A 26,230-nucleotide genomic window follows, 5' to 3' on the forward strand; every position below is an offset into this window, starting at 1 on the left:
GAGACTGCAGAGTATCTGATGTCTCTGTTGCAGTTCCCTGAGACCCAATCATGGGAACTTTGAGACAATAAATACATGTTACTTTTGGCTGCCAAGAAATTAGAAATTGTTACTCAGTGTTGGAAAATAATATGTTTGTCCTGATGTATTTTGAAAGGTCTGTTACTGCTTCTCCTTACTCGTTTTTGTAAGAAATCTCATGGATGAAGATCTTCATTTATTGTATAAACCTTATTTCTCTTTCTTCAGCACTAGAATAAAGAAAAGGTAAACGGAGGACCAGAGAAAGCAATGGCAACCCACTCTAGTACTCTTGCCTGGAAAATCCCATGGGTGGAGGAACCTGGTAGGCTATAGTCCATGGGGTCACTAAGAGTCAGACACGACTGAGCGACTTCATTTTCACTTTTCACTTTCATGCATTGGAGAAGGAAATGGCAACCCACTCCAGTGTTCTTGCATGGAGAATCCCAGGGACAGGGGAGCCTGGTGGGCTGCCGTCTATGGGGTTGCACAGAGTCGGACACAACTGAAGCAACTTAGTAGCAGCAGCAGCACAAATGGAGGACCAAAGTTTGACATTTGTAAAAATTCATTGGAAGGGACATGTATATTTCTTGTCTGTCATTTATAGGAGCTCTTAAAGTTGCTACCTAGAAGTATAGAAATGGCAACTCACTCCAGTATTCTTGCCTGGAGAATCCCGTGGACAGAGGAGCCTGGTGGGCTGCTGTCCATGGGGTCACACAGAGTTGGACACGACTGAAGCAACTTAGCATGCATGCATGCATTGGAGAAGGAAATGGCAACCCACTTCAATATTCTTGCCTGGAGAATCCCAGGGTCAGAGGAGCCTGGTGGGCTGCTGTCTATGGGGTTGCACAGAGTCAACACGACTGAAGAGATTAAACAGCAGCAGCAGCAGAAATATAGAGATTATTTTTCCATACCAAGAAAATATTTGTGATATTAGTCAAAATAACTAAAAAGTTGGAGCAATTCTGATTGACATCTGAGAATAAAATCTTGCGTTCCTCTTGGCATTCCAAAAGACATTTTCAAATCTTGTGACTGAAAAAATTAGTGTGCACAGAGTCAGAAAAATATGCATAAAATTTACCCCCCAAATAGTAATCCTGATTTATTTTTATTTCCTATTTTCTGACTCAGAGCCACAGCTAAAACCTTTGAACACCATGGGAAGGCTGCACTTTTGTTCTAAATGGATACCGGTGCCATAGGTAGCTGTGCTTTATGCTTCATAGCTGTGGTCACTCAGGGTTCTCCTCTCTGCTCCCATGGATGCGTCATCTCCTATGGTCAGTAAGTAGTGCAGGTCTACAGAGGCAGAAAGGGAAGCAGAACTTCCCACATTATGCTCCATGCACATCTGTAAACCTCTAAGGACCAAGAAGATAGGGCCCCATCGATTCCCTCTGGAGGCTGGGGTCTGGGTCACCCGCCAGGAAGCTGCTCCTAGCTACACCTCGCAGGGAATTTGTCCTGGTAGAATCCCTCTGAGCCCACAGAGCCCCCTCAAATGCATTCTCCTTCTCCAATGCATGCATGCTAAGTCGCTTCAGTCGTATCCAACTCTGTGCGACCCTATGGACAGCAGCCCACCACTGACCCCTGTGTCAGTGAGCTCAGGCTCCTTTAGCAAAACACCCCAGGAGCGGGAGCTCAGACTGGGAGTCGCTGTTCCCAGTCCTGGAGGTGGGGCATCTGTAGCGGAAGTGTCTGCAGGGCAGGTTCCTCCTGAGGCCAGTCTCCTGGGTGTGCAGATCCTGTCTTCTCCCCATGTCCCCACGTGGTCATCCCTCTGTGCAGGTCTGTGTCCTCTGCTCCTTTTATAAGGATACCAGTTCTATGGGATCAGGGCCCACTCCAGGGACCCCATTTTACCTTCCTCACCTCTCTAAAAACCCATCTCCGAACACAGTCACATTCTGTCCTCAGCCCCCAACACTGACAGCTTCTGCTTCTAAAGGAATGACATTGTTCTGCCATGTAAGCTTTAACTTCCAGGTCTTTGGGACTTCAGACCCATCCTACTCCTCCTTAAATCAGCCCAAAGCCCACACAGGCCCATGGAACTGCCCATGATGGAACTGAAGAAGCGGGGCAATCATGTTTTTTTCACCATTTCCCCTCTGTTTCTCTAGGCACCAACTCCAGACCATATGGATTTATAATAAAACACACTTCCAGCTTTGGGAAGCGGGTGGGGTCCAAGTTGTTTCACTATGATTCTCACTATACATTTGGTTGGCTGGCACACAGATGCAAAGATAGTTATCTTTTAGTGCAATTAGATACATAAAGATCAGGCTTTTCTTTAAAAAACCATAATATTTCTTATGTTAGTACAACTGGTGATAAACACTGATAAAAATAATCTAAGATTTTTTTTTTTGCAACAAACTTGAACAGAAAGGAATAACCAAATGTACTACTCAATCTAACTCCTATTTCAGACAATGAAATAGCTTGCCTTTTTAATATAAAACCAAAGCCAAGGTGGTTAAGGAGAATCAACTTATGGAGGAAGATATTACTTACAGAGAGAATCTATATCTTAGAAAAATGTATCTGTTAGCAGTGACATATGGATTTCTCTTTAAAAGCATAAGCTTTTTCAGATCCCATTAGGCATGCATTTTTCTAAATAGTTACCCTCAAACTTCATAAACAAGCCAAACAACATATGGAATGATTACAATTTGCATAAAATATGATGTGGGAAATGCCCCATAAATTCTTCCTAAGTTTGTTGCACACTTTCTTTTTGGAAGCAACAAATCCAAAGGAAGAAAAAAGGCTTCACTTCATGATTAAAATCTTCTTCCACTGACATTTCTCCTGATAACTAAGACCCACTGTTGCTCCCATGAAGCATTCTGTACCACTCTGTCAGAGCTGAGTGAACCTTTCCGGTCACAAACAATATTTTGTTTCTATGATGTTCTTCTTAAGCGTCCTATCCCCAACTTGCATCTGCTGTGACCAGTAAAGTTAGGGTGCCAGACAAATGCAGGAAGCTTCCAGAGCAGACTCCAGGATGAGCCCCTGCAGGCGAGCCAGGATTCCACCATGGGCCCTGTGACAATAGTACACCGCCTCACTCTGGACACCTCACCTCAGGACAGTGAAAGGAAGCTGTCTGCGACTGCATGTGACCTCTGCTCAGTCAGTTCAGTTCAGTTCAGTTGCTCAGTCATGTCTGACTCTATGATCCCATGGACTGCAGCATGCCAGGCCTCCCTGTCCATCACCAACTCCCGGAGTTTACTCAAACTCATGTCTGTTGAGTCAGTGATGCCATGTCTCATCCTCTGTTGTCCCCTTCTCCTCCCGCCTTCAATCTTTCCCAGCATCAGGGTCTTTTCAAACGAGTCAGTTCTTTGCATCAGGTGGCCAGAGTACTGGAGTTTCAGCTTCAACATCAGTCTTTCCAATGAATATTTAGGACTGATTTCCTTTAGGATGGACTGGTTGGATCTCCTTGCTGTCCAAGGGACTCTCAAGAGTCTTCTCCAGCACCACAGTTCAAAAGCATCAATTTTTTGATGCTTAGCTTTCTTTATAGTCCAACTCTCACATCCATACATGACTACTGGAAAAACCATAGCTTTGACTAGATGGACCTTTGTTGGCAAAGTAATGTCTCTGCTTTTTAATAAGCTATCTAGGTTGGTCATAACTTTTCTTCCAAGGAGCAAGTGTCTTTTAATTTCATGGCTGCAGTCACCATCTGCAGTGATTTAGGGCACAGCTCCTCCTTCTTTAACTTGATTTTGTCCACTCACACGAAAATCTACAAATGCCAGTGTTTTTGCATCTCTTTGTATCTTGCGCATCCCTGGGGAGACTGGAGGGCGTGGGGGTCAGGTGGGATAGGAGTGGTGACAGTTTATGCGTGTCTGATGTCCATCAGGCTGTGTCCATTCACTCCATCTGTCCCTCCTCCACCAAACGCTCCTTGAGGGCCACCAGGTGTTGGGCTCCTTGCCCTGTGACTGCACATGGGTGAGTGACACCAGAACCAGGCCTCCCTGAGCAGAGGGAGGGCATTGGTCTCCACTTCTGTTTCTGCTAAGACTCTCCAGGGTTCTGATTTCAGAGAGGTGCTGTGTAAAGCTAATGAACTAGAAAGCACTTTGAAACATTCATAGCACTTACAAATATAAGGCGTTCTTATTTCATCTAATTTATCGAGTTGATTTGACTTTAGGGCCTGGGAGAACCTGTGAGAGTGACCCCTCTTCCAGGCAGAAGTGAAGGACCCCCGAGAGACATGGTCCCTCACCTCCTTCATTGTTTTTTTTTTTTTTAGTTACAGAAATATTTATTTAAAGTAACACTTTATAAAAAAAACAACAACACAGAAATGATTTAGATTAAAAGCTCCAAGGTGTATTGTTTCATACCTGTTATTGCTATCTATACCTTCACTCCATTATTAAGCCACTTCAGGTAACTTTCAGTTCATAAATTTACAGTGAGGTTACAGAGCCCAGACAGGATGGGACAGAATGTGTTCCAAGTTAGGAAGGGACCACGTGACTCTTCAGTGATGTCTCCCATGGAGCATGTATGCTTCACTGTTTCTTCCTGCACATCTTTTGGCTTCTCTGGTTGTGGCTGGTTTAGAGTCTCCTGATGCTAATGATGTGCTGCTTTTTGATCCTAGGAGGCTGATCCAAGCTTTCAGGCCTCCTCTCCTGTAGGCCCTAATTATGAACTGTGAGGTTCAGGAGAGCTGGACAATCTGAAGGCTGGGAACAAATGCTTGCTTAAGGGAGGAATTGCCATTCCAACATCAACTATCTTTAATCCTACTGCAGAAACTGTTTTCATTCTGGGGATGGTGAGTCCTAGAAGATCATGGCCAAGAATCAGATGTCCTAGGTAGCTTCCTCTGAGAGTCTATCTCCAAGAGAGAGCCATGTGGCCACCTGCTTTTATCATATTTCTAATAGCTGCTCCATTTCCTCAAGGGCTGTTGTGAAATCATTTACTTGACTGCTACATAAGGTCTGTTGTTCAAGGAACTGGGCTCTCTCTTCTTCTTTCATCTTCAACTTTACCTTTAAGGCCTGTAACTCCTCCATCTGCTTTTTGGCTGTTTCGTTAAAAAGCTTCAGTTCATCTTGCAAAGTTTGTAACAGCAGCATGGAGTCCACGTGATCTGCGGTGGAGTCTTGCTGTGACGCCAGGGTCTCACTGCCTGGGTTGAGGCCTTTGCTTTCTAAAAATGCCAAGGCTTGGGGCTGGTGCACTGGGATGACCCAGAGGGATGGAATGGGGAGGGAGGAGGGAGGAGGGTTCAGGATGGGGAACACATGTATACCTGTGGCAGATTCATTTTGATATTTGGCAAAACTAATACAGTTATGTAAAGTTTAAAAATAAAATAAAATTAAAAAAAAAAAATAAAATTGCCGAACAGTTGTCCTGAAACTTCTCCAGCAGCTCTACTTTTTGAGTCAGGTCCTTCAGCTCTCCCTGAGTTTCAATCAATTTCTGGTGCAACTGCTTGTTGACAGCCTCTAAGAGCTTGTTCTTATCCTTGAGCTCTTCTTCCGATTTCTGTTAACTCAATGGTTTGTAGCTCTTCCTGAGGTTCCTCCTGGAGGTGTCTGTAGCCTTCACCTGCCCATTCTCTCGTCTCGGTTTGATGATTTTTGTAACATCATTCTCTGAAGCTCCTGAATGAGGTCTGGAAACATCAACTTCTTTGGACTTAACAGGTAACTGGCTCTTAAAAGTGGCTCGAGTTTGTGCATCTGCGGGCAGACCACTGCTCAGCACACAGGAGGGCTGCAGGGTGTACACTGTCTTAACCATGCTGGTCATCGTAATGAGGCGGCATGGCTGGGGCCCAGGTGCCTGCTGCTCCTGCCCGCATGCCTTGTCGCTCTGGTTCAAAAGATGCTCGGCAATAACTGCCGTACCACCGACCGCGTCTGCCGCCTGGGTTTTCCTCCTTCATTGTTAAAATGTGGGTGTGTTCAGCTCCGATTGTTTGAGGCTGAGATGGCCCAGGAGCCCCACTGCCTTCTGGGTCGTCTGGCAGCTGAATCTACACTTTAGTGTCCACCTGTTTGGGGGAACTGCCTTTGCTGGGGAGGGCTGAAAGTGGGAAGGCATATTTGCTGCAATAGTGTGATGGTGTGACCCTGTTTCCATGGATGCCCACTTGTGCAGACCAGGACACATCAACCAAGGATGGCCTCTTCGTGTCAGGGGTCAGATTTTTTACAGATTAATATTTTCTTTCTTATTGTTATTTGTTTCTTATTTTCTTTTTATTTTATTTACTTTTTACAACAAGCATATGTTATTTAGATAGAAAAAAAACCCCATAAAAATGAAGCCATGTTCTCTGCGAAATATGAATGAGTATAACAAGATTCAACTATAATTTTCTGGAGCAAGAACTACATTTTCTTTGTCATTGTGCTCCATAAAATGTCTAGCTGAGGATTTTCACATATGTCTCTAGCAAATATTTCTGAACAACCAATTCTGAGGTCTAAAGACATTAGATATTCTCTATAAGAAATTTCATTCCCATGAAATATTAGTAAAATAGCTGAATACCAATTAAAGGTATTAATATCAGTTTCATTGAAAATGCAAGTCAAGTTTAATAAAGAAGATTCAGCACTAAAATTTTTCTTGGGATAGGATATGATGAGCCATCACTAGTTGCAAAATTCCAATTTTTTATTAAAATATATCCTTTTATATTTTACAATTTTAAAAATCTTACCACTGTTTCCATATCAAATTAAAAAAAAATAACTTTTCCAAATGTGTTGAAGGGGCCCTTGTGGCTTCAGTGTGGCATGAGGAGAGCTCGGTGGCGGAGGCTGCTGGCTTTTTCTGGAGGATGCAGTCACTTGCGCTCCTCCACGTGTTTATTTAAATCCAGTCATGGCAGGAATTGCCTAGCAACACAGCGCGGAGACAGTATTCAGGAAGAGTGGCAGAATCTGTGACAACAGTGAAGAGAAAACCCTGCATAAATGAGTGTCATAACTGCTGACTTTTTTTAAAGGGAAAAAATATGAGATTAACTTTCAAGTTATGTTTGTTGTAAAAGCTCAGAGGCCCAAACCAGCGGGCAGCGCACGTGTCACATTCCAGGCCTGAGTGATGGACTGTCACCATCACATTTAGTGTCCCGGGTCTCTGTGGATGACGACTCACAGCGTCCCTCCTCAAACTAGCAATGACTTCAGGGAGTGTGTCCTAACCTTCTTGGGGGCTCGGGTTGGGGTGTGTGTGTGCATGCACGGAGGCGTTTGTGCACATGTACACACAATATGAACATTTACATACATATGTCCACACTACACACACACACACCTACTAGGCACACACGCAAAGATATGGAATGTATTTGCTGTAAGAATTGGCTCAGCGCTCATGGACATGCGAGTCCCAGGGTCTGCAGTCTGCAGGCTGGAGCACAGGAGAGCCTACACTGTGATTTCAGTCTGAGAGTCTGAGTCAAAGGCTGGAAGAAGCCCAACAACCAGCGCAACGACGGGCAGGAGAGAGCGCCTGCTCACTCAGTCCTTCTGCTCTGTGCAGGCCTTCCTTTAGTACCTGTGGGAGGCCCACCCACACGGAGCAGGGCCGTCTGCAGTGCCCAGTTTACTGACCAACTGTTCACCTCGTCCACAAGCACCTCACAGACACACCTAGAACAAAGCTTGACCAAATGTCTGGGCACCCCGCAGCCCAGTCAAATTCACAAAGAAAATGAACCATCATTTCATATCTCCATTTATAGATACTGGTACAGGGATAGACACAGACATGGATTCGTGTGGACAGAGAGAAAGAGAGAGAGAGAGGCCTGTGCAAAGACCCTAGCATTCCAGAGGCGACTCTGCTACTGACCAGCTCTGAAGCAGGTGGAGATTCATTAACCTTTCAGGGTTATATATCCTCAACTTCATACAAAATACCTTTTTAGACTCATTCATAGGAACTCAGATAGAAAAAACAATTTTAACCACTATATATCCACAATACAGCAGCTGAAAAATGTCTAAAATACGAGGCAATCTTGAGGAAACACACAAAAGACAGTCACTTTTCTCTAGTTCTGAATGATTTAAAACCTGGTTTTTATGTTTTTCCCTGAACACTAGGATAATCAATGTTTCTGTGAGTAGAATGGTGCTCTTGGTTTCAGTACAAAGAAATTCAAGAGCAGGCCAAGTGATTTGTCTACCTTGTCATTTCAGAAAGAGTTTATGTGAGACCATTCATTAGAACACATTTTCATCTCAGCATTCCATTTTTTGCTAATATATTCAATCCAATGTAGCTATGTACATGCATTCAGATTTACAGGTCGAAATTTTCTTACCATATACAACAGGAAGAAATCTTGGAAATAGTATCAACTATATATTATATGTATACACATTATGTAATACATATAAATAGCATGGCATAGAAGTATCAAGAATTACTTGAGTTAATAAAGCAAATGTAATGAAGCTAACATTTTAGAAACAGCTTTTCTTCTTTATTTCAAGTGTAAGTAAATTCAGATTAAAGGAGAAAGAAAATACTACTTTGGATTTTAAGACATTAAATCTGCCTAAAATGGGTATGGCCTATGTTCATCCACAGGGCTGTGTGTGTGTGAACTTGTAGATATATGTCGGGAATGATTCTTCTAGTGAGGAACCAATTTGTCCTTTACAAATGGATCACCACAGGTTCTGTTAATGTGTTCATTAGGCCTCCATATGGAGCATGCTGTGTTGAGAGACAAATAGAAACAATTTGGAATGAATCTATTATGTAAATTAGAGCATGTGGATGAAAGGAGAACCCAAGATTGTGTGCCTTTAACTCCTATAACTAATAAAATCACACAGCTCCTTTGTGCGATGGGCAGCCCCAATCTAATGATAAAGAAATGCAGGGAAAGGCTCAATCCCCAACAAGGATGAACATTTTAGGGCTTTGTGTGTTGGAACTGCCCAAGAAAGGAGCATATTAAATTGAGCCATGTGAAATTAATGTGTTTACAAGTCAAAATGATCAATTATTGGTGGTTTTGTAGCTATTCAATAAAATCAGTCTTGATAGATTTAAGAGCATAGGAGAAAGAATGCAGATGCTCCCTCAGACTGGAAGTGCGGGTTTAGGCTTTGTAACAGCGTTACTTAAAAACAGATAACTTTTGAGGTCAGGTGGGTAACAGAGATTTTAAGCAATAATCTGAGCATTAATCAAGCCAAGTGTAAAAAAGGGCACAAGAGAGAAGATATGACACGAAATATGGCGCCACCAAATAAGAAGTGGTTGGGAGTCATGCTAGTCCATCACATGACTGATGACCAACCACTCACACAATCTTCACTGTATTTCTAAATTTCCTGTCTACCCTTTCTCCATCACTTTATCTTTTATTTGCATTCCAGTTGTCAACTCCGCTAATCTACAGTTCTCAAGTTTGATTTGTACTAACCACACAGTTTCTAACTCCTATTACTCTTAATGGCTTATATCTACTTCTTCTGTGGTCATACCTCAGGCAAGTCCTACCCATCTTTGAGGCACACAGCTCAAATCTCTCTTCCCCTAAAATCTTTTGTCCTTCAAATACCATATTTCTCAGTTTATCAGACACTTCTGAACAATATTTTCTCTACTCAGTTTCTAACACAAACATTACCCTTCATTGTACAATTCAGTTCAGTTCAGTGGCTCAGTCATGTCCAACTCTTTGCTCCCCCATGGACTGCAGCACACCAGGCCTTCCTGTCCATCACCAACTCCCTGAGTTTGCTCAAACTCATGTCCATTGAGTCGGTGATGCCATCCAACCATCTCATCCTCTGTCGTCCCCTTCTCCTCCCACCTTCAATCTTTCCCAGCATCAGGGTCTTTTCCAATGAGTCAGTTTTTCGCATCAGGTGGCCAAAGTATTGGAGTTTCAGCTTCAACATCAGTCCTTCCAATGAATATTCAGGATTGATTTCCTTTAGGATTGACTGGTTTGATCTCCTTGAAACCCAAGGGACTCTCAAGAGCCTTCTCCAACACTACAGTTCAAAACCATCAAATCTTTGGCACTCAGCTTTCTTTATAGTCCAACTCTCACATCATACATGACTACTGGAAAAACCATAGCCTTGACTAGACAGACCTTTGTTGGCAAGGTAATGTCTCTGCTTTTTAAAATGCTGTCTAGGTTGGTCATAGCTTTTCTTCCAAGGAGCAAGCATCTTTTAATTTCATGGCTGCAGTCACCATCTGCAGTGATTTTGGAGCCCAAGAAAATAAAGTCTGACACTGTTTCCACTGTTTCCCCATCTATTTGCCATGAAGTGATGGGACCAGATGCCATGATCTTAGTTTTCTGAATGTTGAGTTTTAAGCCAGCTTTCCCACTCTCCTCTTTCACTTTCATCAAGAGGCTCTTTAGTTCTTCTTTGATTTCTGCCATAAGGGTGGTGTCATCTGCATATCTGAGGTGATTGGCATTTCTCCCAGCAATCTTGATTCCAACTTGTGCTTCATCTAGTCCAGCATTTCTCATGATGTACTCTGCATATAAGTTAAATAAGCAGGGTGACAATATACAGCCTTGATGTACTCCTTTCCTGATTTGGAACCAGTCTATTGTTCCATGTCCAATTCTAGCTGTTGCTTCCTGAACTGCATACAGATTCCTTAAGAGGCAGGTCAGGTGGTCTGGTATCCCCATGTCTTTAAGAATTTCCCACAGTTTGTGGTGATCCACACAGTCAAAGGCTTTGGCATAGTCAATAAAGCAGAAGTAGATGATTTTCTGGAACTCTCTTGCTTTTTTGATGATCCAATGGATGTTGGCAATTTGATCTCTGGTTCCTCTGCCTTTTCTAAAACCAGCTTGAACATCTGGAAGTTCATGGTTCACGTACTGTTGAAGTCTGGCTTGAAGAATTTTGAGTATGACTTTACTAAGTGTGTGAGATGAGTGCAATTGTGTGGTAGTTTGAACATTCTTTGACATTGCGTTTCTTTGGGATTGGAATGAAAACTGACCTTTTCCAGTCCTGTGGCTACTGTGCTTATTGTACATCAGTTTCTCAAATATTTACTTTTCCAGGTAGTTATGAGTTCTTTGCAGTTGGATCCAGTCTTTGCCATTATTATCCTCCAGAGACACATAGAGCTTAATAATGAAATACTAACAGCTTACTGATGACCAACTCTACACAGCAGACGCCTTCAGAAAACACCTGACAACATAAGGATATGCGTTATCCTCAAGGACAGACCATAGGAGGACATAAAACCAACTTCAATAAATTTAAAATGCTGAAACATAAAATGGTATGTTATCTGATCATAAAGGCTTGAAGTCAGAAATTAATAACAGGAAGAAATTTGGGAAACTCATACATATGTGACTCTTACACAGTTCAGTTCAGTCCAGTCACTCAGTTGTGTCTGACTCTTTGCAACCCCATGAATTGCAGCACACCAGGCCTCCCTGTCCATCACCAACAACACATTCTTAAATAACCAATGGATAAAACAGCAAATCACAAGAGAAGTTTCTGAATACTTTAATGGTTTAAAAAAAACTATGAAATTAATGAAATGAGGGCACAACATGTTAAAAATTATGGGATACAACCAAAGCAGTATGTAAACAGAAATTTATACATAAATGCTTACATTAAAAAAGAAAGATCTTAAACTGATAACCTAACCTTTCACTTTAAGACACAGGGTAATGGAGAGCAAAATAACCCCAAGGTGAAACAAAGAAAGAGCATGATGAAAATTAGGGTGGGAATTAATGAAACAGAATAGAAAAACAATAGGGAACCAGCAAAGTAAAAGGCAGTTATGGGAAAGAAACAATGAAGTGGACAGATTTTTAGCTAGACTGAAGAAGAAAAAAAGTTCACTATTAAAGTTGGAAATAAAACAGGAAATCTTCTTGACCATCTTCCAGGAATAACACATATCATAAGGGACTGCTTATGAACAACTGCAGGCCAACACAGTAGCTAACTCAAACCATGTGACATGTTTTTAGAAAGAAGTAAACTACTGAAACTGACTCAAGAGGAAATAGAAAATCTGAATAGACAAAACAAATTGAATTAGTAATCAAAAACTACCTTAAAAAGAGAAACCCAGACCCAGTTGGCTTCACTGATAAATTCAACCAAATATGTAATAGAGAACACCAATTTTTTCAAACTCTTCCAAAAAAGAGACGAGGAGGAAAACTTCACAACTGCTGCTGTGAGGCGGGTATTACTGTCATCACACAATGTTATCTCCCGTGGGGACAGTCTCCAAAGGTAGAGTCAGGCTAAGGATTCTGAGATGAGGCCGTCCTGGTTATTCAGACGCCCTCACAGGAAGCTTCCTGAAGACTTCTGGGCCACGTGACTCAGGGCCTGTAAATACCCCGGAGATGAGAAGCTCTTTTGTGCCACCAGCGATCTGGACAATGGTTGCTGCCACCCCATGGCTGTGGGGTCACACAGCACTCCTTCCATCCCCCCCACACACCAATCCAACCAGCTGAGACCTCTGAGCGCCTCTGGGCGGGAGCAGACTGCATCTGCCCTTGATTTGAACTTGAGGTGGTCCTTTAAGGACATGAGAGAGGAGCGTCAAGTGGTGGGCTTGAGGTAAAGCAAGGAGATTGGAATGTCTACACAGAGAAGTGTGCAAGGCCACCCCAGTGCTGAGAAATGAAAAGTGAATCATCACAAATAAAAATGGGTTTTGGTTTGAGATCCAAGAGTGTAAAACCCTGAGTGCCTGGAACACGAGGTGGGAAGAGTGCATAGAGGTACAGGGGACAGTTGGCAGCACTGTGGGGACAATGTGAATGGTGGGGGGCAGTCCTGGCTGCTGTCAGGGTCCAGGTGATCTGGAAATATTCAGTCCCTAACGATTCAGACACTCTTGAAAATGTCCAAATGAAATTGGTAATCTCTGGTCTTTTTTTTTTGCATCTCAGTAAGATGGTTTATTTCTGGCCCAGAACCCTGCCCCCGTAGATGTTCTCACCCTGGAGGAGATAAGATAAATGGGACCTCATGCCTCTTCTCCCTGTTGCATCTCTGAGCTTTGCTTGAGTGCAGGTCCCAAAGGGCAACTCTGAAGAGACAGTCTGACAGGTGGACCTGCTGTTCAAAGTTTGGCTCAGTCCCTCTCACTCTTCATAACTTCCAGTCCTAAGAGTGTGCTATTTTTGTCTTGCATACACGCAGAAGTTACCCCTTAAACTACTGCAGATACAATTGTTATACAGCTCCTCTCTGCCTCATTCGCTTTCTCTTTCAGTTTCTCTTTTCCAATCCTATTATCCCCTCAAGCATTGCACATAATTTTTCTCTGCTTGTTAGCGTACTGCCTTGTTAACTCTGATTCTCTATTTCATGCTGGGTATTTGTTCCCAGTGACGAGGTGGAGCTCACCTACCGTCAGCTGAGTGCCTCTTTCAGCAATGAATCTCTCAGTTGATTCTCATCAGCCCCATACTCCGTGTTATTTCATCTTCACTTTTGTCTAATGCTTTGTTTCAATTTCTCTATTCTGGCTGAAATTGTTACTTTCTCACATCATCAGCTAAACATGAGGCATCGAATATTTCTCTCTCTTTCATAAACAACCTTGAGTTTCACCTTCAGCTGAGATTCAGGGAATTATTAATATCTATATACCTGGAGAATCCCAGGGACGGGGGAGCCTTGTGGGCTGCTGTCTATGGGGTCGCATAGAGTCAGACACGACTGAAGCGACTTAGCAGCAGTAGCAGCAGCAGCATATACTTCTAACAAGGGCATTTACGTAACTCTGCAGTGTCTACTCAGGTGCTCTGATGGAGTTGTGAAATTTACATCAGTGAGTCAGACATTTCTGCTCCCAGGCTGTCCACCTGGGAGGTTAGGACAATCATTTGTATATGGAATACAAATACCTTTATTACCTAGTGGGATGTCATAAAAATTGTATGGGGTGGCGCTGCTACTGAGGGACTGCAGATTAAAGTCAGGATCACAGTATGCTATGATCGTATTATGGGGGCATTTGAGCTGGGACTTGAACAGAAACCAAGGGGTCCACAGGCTGGGAGTGCAGGCTAGCAAAGACTCCAATCAGAGAAGTCAGAGAGGGAAACATTTTCATGGAAACATAACCGTGTTGACAAGCATCACATTTATAAATACTTACCATTTAAACATGGAGGGATACAGCTTGCACGCACCATCAGAGGAATTTTGAGAGAGCCTCCTCCTTTGTTTTTTGATAGTGATTGGATTTCATTTTATTCAAGTCACCTTCTGAACTTCTGGAGCCCTTCAGTTGCGGTGTTTTCCATTCCTGACTATTCATCAGTGCCGTATGCAGGTCTTGGCTGCTGGAAGTCTTGACTGCTGATGCCTAGAGGACTTTTCCCTGTGAATATGGAAGAAGAAATATGGATTTGAACTTCTGATGGACAGCAGATGTTCCTTCCTCCTACATGTCGAGGGGAAGTGATTTCTCAGCGCTCCCTTCCTCGTTCAGTGCTACTCTTCCACATCTCCTTTAAATAAAATGTCCTTTTGTTCTTTCCTGAGCTGTCTATTTTACTAGGATATGAAAGTTTCCCTAGCGACTCACAATTGGTTTGATCTTTGTCTTTTCTAGGTCATTCTAGAGGTGCCAGCTGTCTAGAGGCGGTGGTGAGGGAGGGGATAAGGTTACCCTGGGGAAGATATTGTTTCACTTTGGCTGACGACTTGTAAAACCAGACAGACACTCTGTGAACATGGTAGGCTCCAAAATATAGTTAATTCAGAGCAAACAATGTAAACATGCTTTTACATTGACTCATATTCACATACTTCAGGTTAGGTCTTCAGAGTCCCCCAAAAGTCATAAATGCTAATACTTATCTAGTGCTTAATATGTGCTAGAGTTCTGCTGTGCTTTAAGTATCATCTCCATATAATTTTCACAAGAGCTCTGTGATATAACTACAACTAGTATGTCTAATTTTTTATGAAGAAGCTGAAGAACAGAGTAGTTGGGTAGCTTGCCTGTGATCACACAGCTAGTAAGTGGTAAACCCTGGAATAGAAACCAAGATATCCGGTGCTGTATTCACGCCCCCAGCCATGGGGTCACACTGATAGTAATTCATAAGCTAGTCCTGATCAGCCCAGTCATTAACACCTTCAGCTCAGCAGGTGCATGTGTGTATGCACCTAATGGCTGGCTATTGGTTTTTCACGTAATACACTATAAAGGATCTTAAAAAATTTTGTCCTTAAATTCATAACTGATTTTAGGTTATGAAAGAAAATCTCTTTAGAACAAATGCAGATTAAAGCAAAAGAAATGTACATCTCCTGTGAGGGCACTGCTTGTCTCGAAGGCCGAGTTTCTCCTGGTCTTGGTTGTTATGAGGAAACACGAGTGGCTCTAGGGAGGACCTGCTTGTTCTAAACAACAATTTGGGGAGAGATTATCCAAAAATATCTTTCTGTGAAAATGATCCTGAACTATGTCACGTATATTTGACTGTGCTTATACTAATCGGCATATTTGATTGTATAATCCCTGGAGAATTAACATTTTCATGAAGAACTTTAAAATGAATAAATTGTGCCATCTCAAATGGAATTCTGATGGCTTGATTTCTACTGGGACTCTCATAAGAAAACAAGCAGACATTTCTAAGGAAATAAATGTACTATTAATTCAATAGAGAAAAGAAAGTTATGTCTTTGGTTTGCTATAAAACAGTAAAACTATTTTTCTCATATTTGCATAAGCAACACTATAATTAGTACAGTAAGTAGAAACCAAAGACAGGAAGCAAAGTCATGTTACAATTCTGTTTTTACAAGCAAAAGTTTGTATTATTTTTCTAAACAAAGGGGTGTTGAGCTAACCTGAAAATAAGTGTGAATAATATGCAACATTAACTTTGTACCTTTCTCTTAAGAATCTGAAATGAAGAACAGAAATGTGTCCAAAGATAGTATGCATTTATATCAACAATTTTCTGGGAGAAAGTGATGCTTAGAACACTTGTGAGGAATGCTGTAATCCTTTCGCCATGAGCACTCTGTGCCCCACTAGAACGTGTTCTGCTCTGTCAGAGTGGTTAATATGGGCTGCATAGGAGGGCACAGGCTAATCACTGCCTGCAAATGTTTACACGAGAAAAGACGCGCTCAAAGATGTGTAGCTACATTACTCTAGATGAAGCCATTACCGTTCCCTCAAAGTTATCTCATGGTCTTTGAAATATGTGCTGTTTTTCATTTCTGACCCCTGTATTAGGATATCAAGAAGGTCACAGGGAACTAAATTACTTAATGATCCTTCATTAGTTGGTAAGCTGGCTGATTTTCTGCCTATGCTGTTTGTCACTTGTCAGATACAGCATTTTCACTGACTATTTCTTATTCCTAATTACTCATCAGAGGTTCTTGTGACATCTACCCAACTCAACACTTGTTTTATAATGTTCCCTGCCTCTGTTTTATGCCATCCCGTTCAAGATTTTCATGACCTTAAGCCTGGGCTACTTTAATAACATGAAGGCCATCAGTGGACAGTGCTGGAGGAGAAAGGAAACCCTGACGGGCAGCAACCACTTAGGGAGATGGGCAGGGATACTGGAGAGCTGATGTCCCAGCACCCAGAACCACACGACAGGGAGGAGACACACAGGTAGCCGCACTAACAGACAGCCCAACAGCTGGAAGCTGCGTCCTGGCCTGGAGCTTCTGGGAAGCACCTTCATCTCTGCAGAAGATGGGTTCACCTTTGAACCCTGAGGGTCAACAAAACACAGGCTCTGGGAGGAACATACTCATCAGGGCCATAGCCACAGGGTTGGTCCAGGCTCAAGGCCAGTGAATCCTTTTGTGTTTCAGGTCGGCTCAAGGACCACTGCACACAGGTTCCTGCTAACTTCTCCCTGAGGCTCTCTGCCTGGATCATCACAGTCCATTTTTATACTTTGCTGCATTTACAAGAAGTTGTGATTCTATTATTTTCATTTTCTCCCCACGGCCTGCACCCTCCATGAGGGGTGATTAGTTCCGTCATGCCCACTGCTGTATCTTCAGCCTCAAGCACAGCACTCAGTAAACATCTGTCAAATTGTGCCCAGAAAAATAAAACAGGAAAGGTTACTGAACCTTGAACAAATCCCTTGTGACTCTCCTGATGTGCCCCCAAATCCCAAGCGACTGGAGTTGAAAGATGATGTATTCAAAGTTCTAACTCCCCTGGAAACCAAGGTCTTTTAGAGCTTAAAAAATACAGCACTCAAGGAAAATCAGAAGATGAAATCAGTAGGTTATTTGACAGCCTTCTGTCCTAGAGAAAGTAACTATTAATATACCCTATTGGAGAATCAAATCTTCACCTCTGAATGTGAGTTAGAAGGAAGAACCATGAGCCAGCTTATCCAACTCATGCAATACAACTTTTTCTTAAAAAGTTGGGTTCAAAATGTCTGAAAGTGGGGCTTATACATACTATTTGGAAGAAACTGAAGCACGCACACACACACACACACGTTCCACACAGAAATTGCCAAAGTGTTTATCAAGTGCCTATCATAGGACAGGCATCGTAAAAATCCTTGTCCTTTGGGGAGCTCGGATTTGGCATGGGAGGAAACAAACAAGATGAGTAAAACGTAGAGCATATGAAGGTGTGAAAAATGCCATGGAGAATGATAAAATTGAAAAAAAATTTCAATTTGAAATAGTGTTACTGGGGGGAGTCTTCACTGGGAAAGCTAGGTTTTAGGGGAGTCCTTCAAGTGGTGAGGAAGGGAGTGAGGCAAATACCTGGTGAAAGTGGTTTCCCAGTAGTGGGAGCACAAGTGCAAAGTCCTGAGACAGAGGGCGTCTGGTGAGCTGGAGGGAGACGGAGGAATCATGAGGAGGCAAGCGGACATGATGGGAGGTGAGTCTCATCTTCAGGGCTCCATGGGCCACTCGTACAGGCCCTTAACTGCCTGTCTGGAACTGAGGGGTCCAGGTGTGCTGCAGAACTCAGACTCCCACAGACGTGTACGAAGTTCATTTTGTGAAGGAGGCGCTCTAGTTAGAGGACTGGTTTAGCAATAGATCAGGAAGACCCTGCTCCATGTCTTCTGTTATTCCACCATCCTCCGAGGGGTCTATGTCGACATCTGCCAGTTCCTCACACCACAGAACTGCAGTGATGAGATGGCCCATCCTCACCAGTCTCGGGTCACATGTCAGTATACCTGGCTCGGAGTATTGGAGTTTTGAGGGGCCCAGAGCTATGGAAATGGGTCAGGACCCATCCTGCAGCTGTGACTCAGAGTGACACATGGTACAATGAGTGTCTGAGCAGAAGGGACCAGAGCCAAGTGTGACCACATCTGGCAGCCGTGACGAGGCGACGATGAAGCAGTCCTGGGCAGCTTTGTTTCACACCCCAGTTCCGTGGAGTACACTGAATGTCCCATTTCTCTGTGTAACTCTGTGTTCTCTCTCACAGGGAGACTGCATTATGGATAATTTACTCAGTGACCACTCTTTACATTTTTAAAGTTTGCACATTTAATTAGCTATTTTCCCTAAAATCTTTCTTGTGTCGTGTTCCCTCACAGTAGACCTATAAACTCTGTGCGTGAAGTATTTTATGTTTTGACTTTCTAGTTCCTCTGGTATTTCTTGAAAATTCCTTTTATTGTTTATATTGCACACGGCATGTTGATATTACATGCAGACTGTTAAATAAATATCTATTTTGAGTACAGATAAAAGTTGTTGCCACAGCTATCTTGTTGCAATAGCTGATCTAAAAGTGATGTCCAAAGCTATCAGAATGATATCTGTACTTGACAAACTTCTAAACACTGATTTCATTTTAGCACGTTCTTTCTACTGAGAGACAGAATTCTGCTTCCTGTCTTTGGTGTCCTCGGTAGAAATTAAATGGCTAGAGTCATGTTTTGTTTTCATTTTCCTTATTGCAGAGTTGATAATTTCAGCATTTTTTCTAGATTGCCAACATGGGGGACCAGATCCCATTTCTTGCCCAGGAAAAAAAATGCCCCAACAAGTTGCTTCAAGGGCCAAGCAAGGTACCCAGAGTGTGGTAAGAAGGCCCTCTGTCTACCTCGCTCTGCTGTTCTGGGCTGCAGCCTGCCTGCAGGGCTCTCTGACAGGGCCGGTTATGTGTTTACTTATGATGAGAAGTGATACTGATGGAACTGATGCCTCTTTTTATTACTTATTAACAAAAACAAATATACCCATTTCTGTGTGAATTCACTCTTTTAGATGGAAAGGAGGCTGGCCAGAAGGAGAGTAGAGAGGCCCTCCTTTCTCCAGCCCTGGATGGAGACTGTACAGGTGTGCCCCTGCTGTGTGGCCTGGGTGGCTCGTCTGTCTGCCCTCAACAGGACGGTTCTGTACCAGCTGAAGGCCATCGTGAGGATGCTGGGCGACCGCCCACCACAGGTCCTGACCGCATGCTCCACGTCATGGCAGGTGCCACTGACATCCCAGGATGCCCAGGTGCTTCCCTCATATCTCTCCTATGAGGATCTTACGTCCAAGGGAAAAGGCTCAGATCCTGCTGGTGTTCTGAGCCCAAGTATTCAGTGTCTGCTACACTTAAAGTGCTTCAAAGGGATCAATACTCAACAATATAGCTGAGATTACTGTGTCTTCTTAAAATGCCAGTATCTCACTTCAGTCTGGGACCATCATTGAGGAATAACTTTGGAATTGATCCTAGATCTGCTCGGCTCAGTCTGGTCTTGTCCAACAACTTGTTCTGAGAATACCCTTGGAGCCCCTTCACAACCAGCACTCCAAGAGGTCAAGATGATTTTGTTTTAATTTTTTCCCCACTTTTCATTGTGAAAACCACCCCCCGCCAGCCCCCTCCCCACCCTCCGCCAATAATCAGTATTTCAACCATGCTGATAGTATATTAACTAGATCCATGACACAGCAGAATTGACTATCTTGAAAATATAAATATTCAAACAATAACAGAACAGAGGGCACAGAGTCAAGTTTCAAATTCGTTTAGGTATTTCTCAATCATTTACCTAAAATAGTATGATATTCAGATATTTTAAAATAATGTATAAAGATATTTTTAATGCCATATAGGCTTGTTTTTGTAATAAATTTTCACTTTTAAGAATGAGAACCAGGACTTCCAAGGTCATCCAGTGGCCAAGACTTTGTGTTCCCAATGCAGGGGGCCCAGGCTCGATCCCTGATTGGGGAACTAGATCCCACATGCCAAAACTAAAGATCCCAACTGCTGCAACTAAGATCTGACTCAGCCAGATAAATTTAAAAAAGTTAAAAAATTTTTTCAAAAAGAATAAAGACCAATAACTAAACACTGTTCCTTCTGGACGTCCAGCCTTGTTGTGAAGTCTGAGACGCACATCCCTCTCTTCTGCTGGAATGCACACCAGGTTAGGAAGCAGGAGTCTCTCCTTAGAGCTCTGTGTCATTAAACAAACTCACCAGCTTTTCTTAATCTCTACTTTCCCATGTATAAAATAAAAAGTAAATGATATTACCCACAGTGCCTCTTTCAGCTGGAAGATTTTATATATTTTTCCATCTATCTCTTTAAGGCCCTCTGTGCTGTTGTGACTAACATCCCAGCAATTAAAACACAAACTGCTGAGACTTTTTCAACAGTGTTAACCTCTGATATTGTGTTGAGGTGCCTGTGATAGCTTTGAGGGAGGAAAAAATGTAAAGACACAATTTGTACCTTCTAGGGATTGTTTTTGAGAAATAACAAAAATAAATGAAAGTCAAATGACAGCAAGTTGACGGTATAGTACTGAACGTCACGGGAGCAGTGAAGAGAAGTGGGGTTCTGGGTGAAGGCCCAGGTGGGACAGCACTGTGCCCGGACGACCAGGAAGCTTCTGGAGGCGGGGGCACCCCAACTGAGCGTACCCTGTGCACCTGGAAGCCGGATGGCCATCTACAAGTGTTAGTTGTGTGGCACAGAAACAGACCTATGGTGATGGGCTAAGAGCACAGGAGCAACTCTGAGGCTTTGTAATGCAGAGAGTTTAGCAGGAAACCGGTTAAACAGGTGATGGGACAGGATGTGGAGGTAAGTGGGACGTCCTCGCAAGGCAGAGGGAGGCTCCCACATCCGGGCTGGAAGCAGCCCCCAGAGGCCACAGGCCAAAGTCCCTGCAGAGGCTGAGCCCGTCTACCTCTGTCCAAGCCTTCCTCTCCTGAGAGTCTGCTGTTGGGGGGCCGGCAGGGGAGGAGCCTTTGATGGACATGAAGGGAAATGGGGCAGGGTGGGCTCACAGAGGGGCTGGGCTCTATGCAACACCCAAGGGGGACATCGTGCTTCAGTTGCTTCACACAAACTGCAAGCGTTTATCTTGCCCCACAGTCTGTGACATACATTTTAAAATTCAGAAAATGAACTCATAGAGAGATTAAGTAATTCTAACAGGGTTGCAAAACTGCTAACAAGAAGAACATAATTCGAGTTTTCTCTGATTCTGAGGCTTGGCTTTCCTACTGCAGGCATGAGAGATGCCAAAGGAGCAGGCTCTGGTATGATGCAGCAGTCACTGCCAAACTGTGCTCCTGGATTGCAACATCTGGTGCAGCATGGAACATTCTAGAACACAGGGGGCACTGTGGAAAAACTTTGGGCTGAAATATAAACTCCATTGACTGTTCGAGTATCTCCTAAAACCACCATGGATGTTTCGGCTACACTTCTTTCAGGAGCCAGATTGCTGCTGTGTGAGGGAGAGCTTCAGAGGGCATGGGAGGGTGTATTTAAAAGTTCAGATGGAATATTCCAGATGAAAAAAATTATGGGGCAATCAGGTTGTATCATGTGGTTGCTATGCAATGATCTCATAGCAACTTCTATACATTGTTTGGAATTATCACCAAGTTTGCAATGAAAAAGATCAATCTCGGTTACTTTTTATAGAGCAGTCCTGCTTGGTGAGGTACCTGCTGTTTCTAAAGCAAGACTTAGCTGACCTCTGACCCATACTGTCAACCCATGTGGGTCGACTCCTCCCACACCTCTCTTATTCCTGCTCTTCTGAGGATCCTGTCTACAGTGGATGTTGAAAGACATGCTTGTTACAGCACTTTTCTAGTGATTCTGTTGCACAGGCATATCAAGTACAAGAAGCATTTTAAGTGTGTACGATGTGTGTTTGCCCCAGTGTTTCACACAAACTGCAAGAGTTTATCTTGTCCCACATTCTATGACATACATTTTAAAATTCAGAAAACAAAAGCATAGAGAGATTAAGTAGCTCTAATAGGGTTGACAGATCTCATGACATCAGTCCCCAGGCTGGGTTCAGGGACCCAGGTCCTAACTGGAGGGGAGATTAGAGAAGGGCCATTTCACTCAGCTCCCTGAGGGGCTGTGAATGTTTATGACCCACAGTTTGTCTTTAAAGCCCTCATTAGGGAGCACTAGACAAGAGCACTTGGTGGATATGAGCAGAAAAAACTAAGAATAAAAGCAAGGTAACGGGACACTCAGAAATAAGCACACAGCTGCTCCCCAGCCCTGCTTCCCTCCCCAGGAACCTTGCACAAACATACCTTTACTTACACACCCTTCAAGATTTTTGTAGAGGTGTGAGCTTTGCAGTTAGATCCCATCTAGTAGATGCCAGGAATGCTTTTTGTACATTTCTCCACAACTGCTTTTAGTAATTACCATTTCAAAGACTGGGGTTAGATATTAGCCAGATGGAGGTGATTTGTGTATATCATGTATAGTATTACATTTATGGACTTATTTTTAGCTTCTTTAAAATGCTCTCATTAAAAATAAGATCATGACACGAATTGACTCATCACAAGCACAGCACACGCCTCTCACTGGGAGTCTGTTTACTCCTGTCGTCCTCTTCGTACGGGGGGCAAGCTATGACAGGCTTATTAGCTGAAGAGGCAGGGAAGTGTATTTATTAGTTAACAGAATGTTATCTGGTTATTAAGGAGCTCCCAAGTTCAAATGAGGGCCATAGATCTTTCAAAAGTTTTAAAATGTCTAACTGGAACCCACAGTTGAAATGATTTTTTCCCTACTATTTTACAGGAGAAATGAAATGATAGAAAAACAGCTTCATTTCACTTGGGTGTCCAAGATTAGGAAATGTCAAGGGGTGCATCCTATTCAGTTAGTGAAGAACTCCATACTTCAACATGGGCCACTATAAGGTGACTATCTGGGGGCAGCCAAGGTCATGTATGATTGCCAGTCATCGAACACATTTTAAATTCTTTCTACGGGGGTCAGAAAATTTAGAAATACTTTCATCAGGGACACACGCTCTTTTTCCTAGAGCCTGGAGAACTCCAGATTCTAATCTCAGCTGTGCAACCAATGGTCAACATGAACCCAGGAGATGCCCCTTAAATATCTGTGCATGGTATCAGCAACTGCAAAATGAAGAGTGAACAGCAGAGTTTCTTTTTTTTAACTCCTGCAGTCTCTCCTTTGGGGAAACACATCCTGCCTTTGCTTTGGCACAGAGTTTAAGGAGGAGTGACCAGTGCCTGGGCACCCATCCATCACCACCCCTGAGCTAGTGTGAGGGTGGGCACTGGACCTAGGGCTCATCTAGGTTGATTTCTTTTAAGCTGGAGCTGTGAAAGATCTTTTTTTTTTTTTTTTTAAATGCTTATGAGATCTCAAGAATAGGAGCCCAGAATTTTAAGGGCCAACTCCGCATCTCATATGAAGGTTCAGCTCAGAGGAAGAAGCTTGCCACCAAAAGAAGCAGAAATCATAGGCCTAGTCCCAGATTCCAGACCTCCTGAGGGAAAGCCCATCTTGACTTTCCCACATTTCGTCTTGGAAGACCCATTACAGGCCAGACAAAGTCAAGCTGGGTCTCTGGCATTGCAGCTCAAAAGTTTGTAAGGGTGCCAACCAGAATGGGATTTGAAATTTCTTCCGCTTCTATGATTTCATGAGTAAATGACAGTTAAGAAAACATTTCTAGATAAACCACAGTTAATCAGAAAATTATATTAGCCAAAATATTCAGTTTCACAAACATTTTAAGGATCTAGGACAGAATAGTTCCCATCATACACGAGGACCTGTATAAAGAGCTGTTAACTGGCAGAGTGATTCTAAATAAGTCAGATGTATTTATTGGTGGGAAAGCACGTATAAGGATACTTGGTTGTCAGTCACAGTGACTGACTCCTGCAGGTGTGGGGTGGACACAGTGGTCATTTGGAAGAGTGTGGCCTGCATGATATTCACTGAGCATAAAATGATAAATACTAAACCCTCTACATCCATGAGATGTTCAACACTTTATGTACAGGCAGCTTTCATGAAGACTAAATGTCTACCCAAATGGAGCCTCAGGTTCAGCTGAGGGGGAGAAGTCCTGCTGAAGAGAACAACTCTGGTCTTCCACAGTGGGACAGAAATAAAACAAAGTTGGGGAGAGATGGCAGGAAGGATCGGATCACCATCTAGCAGAAAAATCATCTTCTAGAGTAATAACAGAAATGTAAGGCACTGTATAAAGCAAATCTCTATAGAGACCCTGGTAAGTTTGTACTTAATATAAACTTTCAGAAAATTTATAAACCAGGGTTGAGAGTAAGATCCTGGAAACCAAGCGAGTGACAGCCTAACGTAGATCCAATAGGACGACACAGTGTGGAACAGCAGAACACTAGGACATCCCGCAGATGGAAAGGAGAAATACACAAAGAACCCTAAGAATTTCTACCGGTCCCTTAGTGAAGGGGAAATGAAACTAGAGTCCTATTTTACATCATTTATTCTTTGTTCCATGAAATGCACATGAGCTGGCTGGAGAACAAAGAGCATTTCACACTCAAGCATAATACTTCCATCTCATGGCTAAGGCATAACCATTCTCCAATGATTCATGTTATGTATTGATTGGTCTGTGTGTGGAGAGAGTCTTGAAACTAGAATCCAGTTAATTTGACAGAGATTTCTGAGCTGCCTAAAGCCTGAGAGTTCCGGTCAATATTCTGATTCCAACAGGGAACAAAATCAAGAAGACTCTGACGTTAACGCTGCTGCATTTAAAAATAAGACATAAGTCTTATTTTTCATAGAAAATATCATGATCGTCATCACTGCCCCAGAGCTGAGCCCCAGCAGCTGCCTCGAGTCTCTCTGTGAGAACACAAACTCCAGCCCCTGGCTTCCGGCTTCTTGAGCTGGTCCTACTTACTCAGACTCTCCAACTTTGACACTTTGATTTGTAAGGTAAGAAGTGTGCTGCAGTGGTGTCAGAGTTATTGAAAGGAATAAACCACTTAATGAAAAATACAGCTGAGAATGCGGTGCTGGGTGCTCAGTGAGTCCTCAGTAAGCCAGCTTCTAGCCTTGTCTCCGTTGCCACCGTCACCCACACTGCCACTACCACCGAGAAGCACAGCTTCTGTGTTTTCAGTGTGAAATGACAGACACTCAGAGAACCCCCCCAGAGTGGTCATCTGTGTGGCAGGGTGTGAGGGGGTGCATGCTTTGAGAATGCAGATGGGAGACATTCCTAGGAGTGAGGGGCCTGGAAAACTCAATTGAACTTATATATGTGTGTATATAATAAACAGGTAACAAATACATTATAATACAGTATGCATACATATATATATTTCCTTGTTCAGTTGATCTGAAATGCATTCTTCAAATTTAGGGAATAATAGTCTAACATTTTGCTTTTCAGAATACCTGGAGTTAAATGCTTATGACTGGTGATGATAGATGGTAACAGCAACAATAATAGCTAATATTTACTGAAGTCTTTGATATGATTCAGTACATCTCTATGTCTTCATCATCATTATGATCTCTCTCTTTGTACTGTCACGTAACATCTGTCTATCTACCTACCTACATTTAAATATTCAAACTATGCATGTAGCTTCTATGAATGCCCTGGATATTATATATATTTGAGGCACCGTGAGAAAGTGAATTCTCTGGGTGCACAGAGCACTAGTGGTGGGAGTCTTATTTGAATCCAGTCAATCTAACCGTAGAGCCTGGATGTTTCATGTGAATGGAAAATGAAACAAAGCAAAATCTTGAAGTTGGTGAATTCTTTACTGGGATTATAAAGCACGTGTACTGTATACATATCAGTAACCGATAGTTATGAATGGTTGTTGTTGTTGAG

At 42.9% G+C, this 26,230-nt stretch overlaps 1 pseudogene; it reads right to left on the reverse strand.

The window, feature by feature from the left end:
* Positions 1-4,586: 4,586 nt before the first annotated feature.
* Positions 4,587-26,230, reverse strand: part of LOC102392312 — a 44,187-nt pseudogene continuing 22,543 nt past the window's right edge.

Source organism: Bubalus bubalis, chromosome 14 (genome assembly GCF_019923935.1).
Source record: "Bubalus bubalis isolate 160015118507 breed Murrah chromosome 14, NDDB_SH_1, whole genome shotgun sequence".
Classification (NCBI taxonomy): Eukaryota; Metazoa; Chordata; class Mammalia; order Artiodactyla; family Bovidae; genus Bubalus; species Bubalus bubalis.